Source organism: Triticum dicoccoides, chromosome 3B (genome assembly GCF_002162155.2).
Source record: "Triticum dicoccoides isolate Atlit2015 ecotype Zavitan chromosome 3B, WEW_v2.0, whole genome shotgun sequence".
Taxonomy (NCBI): Eukaryota; Viridiplantae; Streptophyta; class Magnoliopsida; order Poales; family Poaceae; genus Triticum; species Triticum dicoccoides.
The window spans coordinates 624,308,914-624,317,070 of NC_041385.1; positions in this window are offsets into that span (position 1 = coordinate 624,308,914).

The following is an 8,157-nucleotide window of genomic DNA, read 5'->3' on the forward strand; positions in this document are numbered from 1 at the left end:
GCAACGCTCACTGTTCATCCAGCGGCAGCATCGATCGGCTTCAGTTAGCAGCAGTAGAGAAGGAATTCCTCGATCGGGTTCAGTTAATAGCCATCGATCGATCGCTCGGGTTCAGTAATGCGTAGCCTATAGTGTAATCGCTTGGGTTCTGTTAGAGCCCAACGCCTCGCTCGGGTTTAGTTAGAGCCAACGCCTCGCACACACGCGCGTATGTGTACTAGAGAAACGTGCATCGATCGGCCGCCGACACCCACCGTAAGCGGGAACTCCCCGAAATTTTCCTCGCCCTCGCTTCTACCATCGTTTTTTCCGTCATGGACGGCCCAAAGAATGTCATGCAGCTGCGTCTCCGGCCTGCCCAAGATGAAAAGCCCATTTTCTGTCATGATTTTTTGTCATAGAAGTAGGAGTCCACCACATCTATGATGGTACCAGGTTTTGTCACAATTAGCGTCATAGAAGTGTCATAAGTATGATAGAAAAAAATTCGTTCGGCCCAAAATGTCACGGATGTGTCTTTTTTTTGTAGTGTCTTGAGAAGCTCAGGGAACATCAGCTATATGCCAAGTTCAGCAAATGTGAGTTTTGGTTGAAGGAAGTTGGATTTCTTGGACATGTTATATCAGGAGAAGTTATAGTAGTAGACCCTACCAAGGTTCAATCTGTCACTGAGTGGTTGGCACCCACCTCAGTTGGAGAGATCCACAGTTTTCTAGGACTTGCAGGATATTATAGAAGGTTCATTGAGAATTTTTCCAAGATTGCGAAACCCATGATGGAGTTGTTGAATAAGGACACCAAGTTCAAATGGACCGAAGATTTGAAGCTAGTTTTCAGGAGTTGAAGAAACGTTTGGTTACAACCCCGGTGCTGATTCTTCCGGATATACGGAAGGATTTCCATGTGTATTGCAACGCTTCTCGCTTAGTACTTGGAGGAGTACTTATGCAGGATCGAAGAGTTGTTTCATATGCTTCACGTCAGCTTCGACAGCATGAGTTGAATTATGCCGCACATGATTTGGAGTTAGCAGCCATGGTACATGCGCTTAGGACCTGGAAACATTTTCTTATTGGAAACTGTTGTGATGTATACACAGATCATAAGAGTTTGAAGTATATCTTCATGCAGAAGGAGTTGAATCTCAGGTAGAGGAGATGGTTGGAGCTAATAAAAGATTTTGATATGAAGTTGCATTATCATCCAGAAAGGCCAATGTCGTAGCAGACGCTTTGAGCCTTAAGAGTTATGTCAACACCCTCATAAGCGGAGGATTACTGCAAGAGTTAGTCAATGATCTCAAGGAACTTCGTTTGGAGATAGTTCCAAGAGATTTTGTTACAGCAATGGAGGTCCAGTCCATGTTATTGGGAAAGATTCAAGAAGCCTAGAAGGGTGACAAGGAAATTGCTGAGATAAGGGAAAAGATGAGCAAAGTAAAAAACCAAGGGTTTTCGTGAGGATGAACATAAGACTTTGTGGTTTGAGGATCGTATATATGTGCCCAATGATCTAGAGATCAGGAAGTTAATACTACAGGAAGCTCATGACTTGCCATACTCAATTCACCCCGGGAACACCAATATGTATTTGGATTTGAGGAACGTTTTTGGTGGACAGGGATGAAGAAGGATATTGCCGAATATGTAGCAGTATGTGATGTATGTCAGAGAGTTAAAGAAAAACACCAAAAGCCAGCAGGATTACTGCAGCCTATGCCGATACCCGAATGGAAGTGGGACAAGCTTGGCATGGATTTCATCACCGGTTTACCCAGGACACGATCGGGGTATGATTCTATCTGGGTAGATATTGATAGCTTGACCAAAGTGGCTCACTTTATCCCCGTAAAACCCACTTATACAAGTGTGAAGTTGGCCAAGATATATATGACCAGGATCGTATGTCTGCGCGGAGTTCCGAGGACCATCGTATCATATAGAGGAACACAATTTACTTCGAAGTTTTGGAATCAGTTGCACCAAACCTTGGGTACCAGGCTAGAGTTCAGTACAGCCTTTCATCCACAGACAAATGGACAGACGAGAGAGTTAATTAGATTCTGGAGGATATGTTGAGAGCTTGTGTGCTAGATTATGGATCTAGTTGGGATGATAATTTACCTTACGCAGAGTTCTCATACAACAACAGTTACCAGGCTAGTTTGAAGATGGCACCTTTCGAAGCTTTCTATGGAAGGAGGTGCAGGACACCATTAATGTGGGATGAAGTTGGAGACCGTCAGTTGTTTGGACCGGATCTAATTAAGGAGTCTGAAGAGAAGGTCAAGTTGATTCGAGATAGACTGAAGGTAGCTCAGTCCAGGCAGAAGAGTTATGCACACACAAAACACAAGGAGGTAGTTTATGAAATAAGAGATAGAGCATATCTTCGTGTGTCACCACTCCAAGGAGTTAAACGATTTGGAGTTAAGGGAAAGTTAGCCCCAAGATTTGTAGGACCATACCGAGTTTTGGAGCGTATGGGAGAGGTGTCCTACAAGTTGGAATTACGCGAAGGATTGTCAGGAGTTCAAGATGTGTTTCACGTTTCCCAGTTAAAGAAATGCCATGCAGAGATGGCCGATATTCCTTTGAGAGATACAGTGCCACTGGAAGCAATTTAGTTAGGGTGTGTTTGGTTGGGGAACCAACTATCATGGAATGGAATGGTTCCGTTCCAGAGGAATGGGTCCATTCCATTCCTGTGTTTGGTAGGAGCAAAAGAGTGTAACGGGTTGGTTCCGTTCCGGTGTTTGGTTGGAAGCACGGAGTGTAAAATGAAATGACATAATTTTATAAATTTCGGCAGCATGTCATTTATATTTTCAAGAAAGACAACATAACAATATATATTGACAAGTTCAACATATAAATGACAACACATAAAACACATATTTCAACAAGGTCAAATAGTTAAACACATTTGACAGCCATACATGTGTAGTTCACATACGAAGCTCTCCAAAAGCAAGCAAAGTGCAATAAAGCCATACATGTCCAAGTTATACTTGACAGCCACACACGCCTAGTTCTCTCCAAAAGCAACCAAAGTGCACTAGGAAGCATACATGTCAGGTTCACATACTTGACAACCATACAACCATATCGAATTTAGAAGTTCTTCTTGATATACCTACTCACCCAAACAGACTTGTTGGTTTGGGAAAGTTTCATGAAGGCTCTTGCAGTCTTTGGGTTGTCCACAAGATGCGCATAGTAGTGGGCTACGTGCTCTTCATTAAAATCTGGCAATGTGGAGACTACATCCCAAAGGTCATCTGGTATGTCATCATCATCTCCACTAGACTTCACAAGTGCATCGGCCAAAAGTTTGAACCCATCTTTGAGAATTAAATTAAGTGGATCTTCAGGAACATGCTTTACCTTAGCCTTCTTTTTTGGTGGTGCTTTGGGGACAGAAGATTCACCAACATTTGGTGACGTGTTGAGCTCACCGTTCTCCTCGTCTTCAAGATCAATGGAAAGAAGATCATTGCCAGATCTGCCATTCAGCCCCTTGGCCCCAATTGTCCCATAAATGGCAGCCATGACATGATAGTGCTCAATTGGGGTATTTAGAAAGGGGGCATCAGCTTTGTGGGTCTGCAAACATTGTGCAAAATGATTAGCATAATGCAAAGATAAAACGACATCAGATTTGTAGGGTGAGAAGCATACCATACAATGCCCTGCATAGTTAAATTCTTCATCCCATAGAGCTCCACTTAAATTCTTCAAATTGACCACCTTCGTCCAAATCTTCCTCCACTTCTTGAGATGGTTTTTGACTTGCTCTCCGGTGACAGAAAGCTTGAATTGCTCGTTCAAAACAATAGCACATTGTCTATGATGCTCGCACATGTGTACCATCGATAGCTCCAATACAATCCTATATAGTGACAGGTATTAATAAATGGCATATCATATAGCCTAGATAGCTAACGAATAGTTTCCGAATTTACCTTAAAATAAGGGTCAAATCGATGATTTCCTACAATTTTTGTGGGGGTCTCCAATGATGGTGGCATTATGTAATCATTACGAAGCTCCCCTATGGCATGGAGAACCTTTCTAAAATAGATGCTGGTTGTGCCGTATGATCTACAAAAATTGGCTGAAATAACCCTATTCCGAAGGTTATGCCCAATCGTATGCAAAAACATCGCTAATTGTTGCTCCACGCTAAGATGTGGACTGTCTTCTAGCAATTTGCGATCCCTGAGTATGCCACAAAAGCGAAAGAACGCAGCTCTTTCAAACCTTAACATGTTTTTACATAACACATCACTTTGCCAAATTTTTGATCTAGGTAATCATATCTGATTTGATCTCTTTCATGCATTGGGCCATATGTAATACGTGCTCTTCTCTTCCTTATTATAGCTCGAACAATGACTGCAATTGCAGCAAGTGTGACAAAATAGTGGCTCCCCTAACCATCCTTTTTCTTTTGTTCATCTTCTTGACCATCTACAATTGATGCATGCTATCAAAATTATTACACATCACCACATATTGCAAAGATGTACTGGACAAGACCAATTTGAACAAAAGATGTACTAGACAACAACAATTTGAGCAAAAAAATGCACTGGACAGCAGCATATACAAGGGGAGAGGAGGAGGGATTTGTACCTTCAAGAGATATGGGTGTGCTTGACTCTGTCGCCACGCCGAAGTAGCACCTAGACCCCTGCCTTCTTCCCAAGTATCCTGCAGATCGAGTGAGGGATGAGAAAATGGATCGAGGGGCGGCGGCACAGAGAGGGAGAGGGCCAGCGGCGCAGAGAGGGAGAGGCACGGCGGCATAGAGAGGAAGAGGGACGGCGGCGCGCAAGAGCTGTAGAGGGGTGGCGGAGCAGAGAGGGAAATGGCCGGCGGAGCTGAGAGGGAGAGGGACGGCAGCACAGAGGAGAGGGAGGGACGGCGGCGCGCGAGAGTTGTAGAGGGGCGGCGGAGCAAAGAGCGAGATGGCCGGCGGCGCAGAGAGGGAGAGGGACGGCGGTGCAGAGGAGAGGGAGGGAGGAAGAGGGGCGGAGGCGCACCTGTGCCTTTGGAGCAGAGCAGCGATAGGGTTGCGGGAGACACGAGCGGTTCCGCGTGGCTTCGTCGAATTGGAGGTATCGGTGAATTCCGGATATGAGGCGAATATTCGCTACGCGGGGACGACTAGGTTCTGCTTTCGTTGGGCTACCAAACGCAGGAATGAGGCCCAGGAACGGGTCCGACCCGTGACATTCCGGCCCGTGACTTGAACCAAACACACCCTTAGATAGTGATCTAACCTACGAGGAGAAACCAGTCAAGATTCTCGAGTTTGCCAGCCGTGTTACATGCAGCAAGGTTATCAAGTTTTGCAAAGTTTAGTGGAGCCACCACACCAAGGATGAAGCCATCTGGGAACGAGAAGAAGACATACGGAAAGACCACCCACACCTATTTTATAGCCAACCCGAATCTCGAGGGCGAGATTCATCTTAAGGGGGGTAGGTTTGTAACATCCCAATTTTCAATTTGGATTTTATACATAGGTCATCATATGCATGTCATATTTTATTTGCATTATGTTGGTGATCCTATAAATCTTAAGCAACTCAAGGACCCAAGGAGAGAGTTGGGGATTTCATTTATTTTCATATTTGAACTTTTCTCACATTGGAAAAAAGGATCAATTTGGTTTTAATAGTTTTCTCACCAAATATTCCTAAATTAAAAAAAGATAATATGACTTCTTCAAAAAGAGAGGAATATTGGAGGAATTTTTTTAAAATCAAATATATATATATATATATATTGGATTTTATTTGAATTAGAAAAATATGCATTTTTGAAGATTGCATTTTTTGGCCATAAAAATGTTCACTTTGTTCTAAATATTATATTTAGATGGTAAAAATTGTTTTTGGCATTTTTAGAAAAAAAATTATAATTTTAGGATTTTTCTTCGGCGGAATTTTTTTTTTAAAAATCTCTCCACCCGACTGGGCCAAAGGCCCAGCCGAGCCAGGCCGGCCCAGCTCCACGCCGCCTCCCTCTTCGACTCGGGATGGAAGTCCTGAGGTTCGCCGCTGTCAGGACCCCGACTCAATGCCACATCTATCTAGCATGTAACACCTCATATCACTTTGCGGCCTCACGCACAGTATCCCCACGGGTGTCGCCTTACCTTTGCCCGGGACCGTTTGCGCCTTTTGGCACACGTATATGATAGTGTCGCTAGCATCCATATGATAAGGAGCCCGGGCTGACATGGCTAGTCGTAAACCCAAAGTGGCACAAACTTACAGGGACAGGCATCCATGACCCAACATCAAACGTGTCGGTCATCAGCGAGTGAATCCAGGCTGTAGCACTGGGCTAGCAGGACTCTGGTATTCATCGCGTGACATTTCCCCGAAGGGACAGACACAGGAACGAAGAAGGACACATGCCGGCCAGCCTAAGTGTTCCGGAGCAGTAGAAAGCTACCATGGCTCAGTGGAAGCACTAGGAGACATTTCCCGGTAAGAGAGGCTACTAAGGATAAACAACTAGATAGTCAGATCCCACACATACCAAGCATTTCAATAACATACACACAATATGCTCGATATGTGCAAAAACAACATGGCATCACAACATGACTCTACGACTCAAGTATTTATTCAATAGGCTCCGAGGAGCGAGATATTACAAACATGGGTCTCATGACCCAACAATCAGAGCATACAAGTCAAAGCACATGCGGAAGCTTAACATGTCCGAGTACAGACATCTAGAAATGAAAAAGGCTGAGAAGCCTGACTATCTACTAGATCCTGCCGAGGCACAAGATCGTAGCTGAGGTAACAAGCTAAACGTCGAAGTCCAAGCGGTACTACTAGTGAGACTGAAGTCTCTCTGCAAAAACATAAAATAGGCAAATGTGAGTACAAATGTACCCAGCAAGACTTACATCAGAACTAACTACATATGCATCATTATCAACAAGGGGATGGTGGGGTTTAACAGCAGCAAGCCAGCTTTGACTCAGTGGCTATCCTGAACTACGACTGCAATGTAACTCTTTGAGGTGGCGCACACGAGTCCACATATTCACCATATCAATACACCACTATGGATCCGCTTCCGTCTCCCTACGAGAACGCCATCCATAGCACTCACGCTTATCTTGCGTATTTTAGAGTATCCACTTTCACTTGTCTATGAAATATACAGGCAACCCAGAAGTCCTTTACCGCGGACACGGCTATTCGAATAGATAATGTTAACCCTGCAGGGGTGTACTTCTTCACACACGCTCTCGCCACTTACCGCCATGTACACCTCGTGTATCTCGGCAACCTTCAAGTGGAAGCCTGGCGAGGGAATCGGCCATGACCCGACTAACCACACAAGTCTCTCATCCAGGTTTATCGCCTATTCGGGTTCCATCCGCAAGGAGATCCGGCCGGGGTGTCGCTCACGGCCCCAAACGATGTGAGCAGGGTTCCCAAGCCCACCATCCGGGTGCCACTTCGTACACCGTGCCACTGTGCCTAGTCTGTCCCAAGCCCACCTGTACCAGGTGCCACTTGGTAGACTACTAACACTACCTACAAACACCAGAAACTAGTTGCAACTCCTGGACAGAGATCATGTTGATTAATAAGTCGAGTGGGGTCGAGTTACCGGAACCCAATGTGTGGTAGTAACTGGTCATGGATCACAAACACAGAACTCAGTTCCTGAGGACGGCTGCAATGAGACAACCAACTACGTACTCCTACATGGCCTCTCACCACTACCTTTACCAAATCGTGTTCACACACATAGCTCTCAACAGTAGGACATGTTCACACACCTCTGATTCATCCCCGATGAATCAGACCTGACACAACTCTAAGCAATAGCAGGCATGACAAACAAGCATGAATGAGTAGGCACAGCAGGGCTCAAACAACTCCTACTCATGCTAGTAGGTTTCATCTATTTACTGTGGCAATGACAGGTCATGCAGAGGATAAAGGGGTTCAGCTACCGCAGCAAGTAACAGATGAATCGTTGTTGTCCTAATGCAGTAAAAGAGAGCAGGAGCGAGAGAGTGGGATTGTATCAGAATGAACAAGGGGGTTTTGCTTGCCTGGCACTTCTGAAGATAGTATAGCTCTTCATCGGTGTCATTGATCACATCATC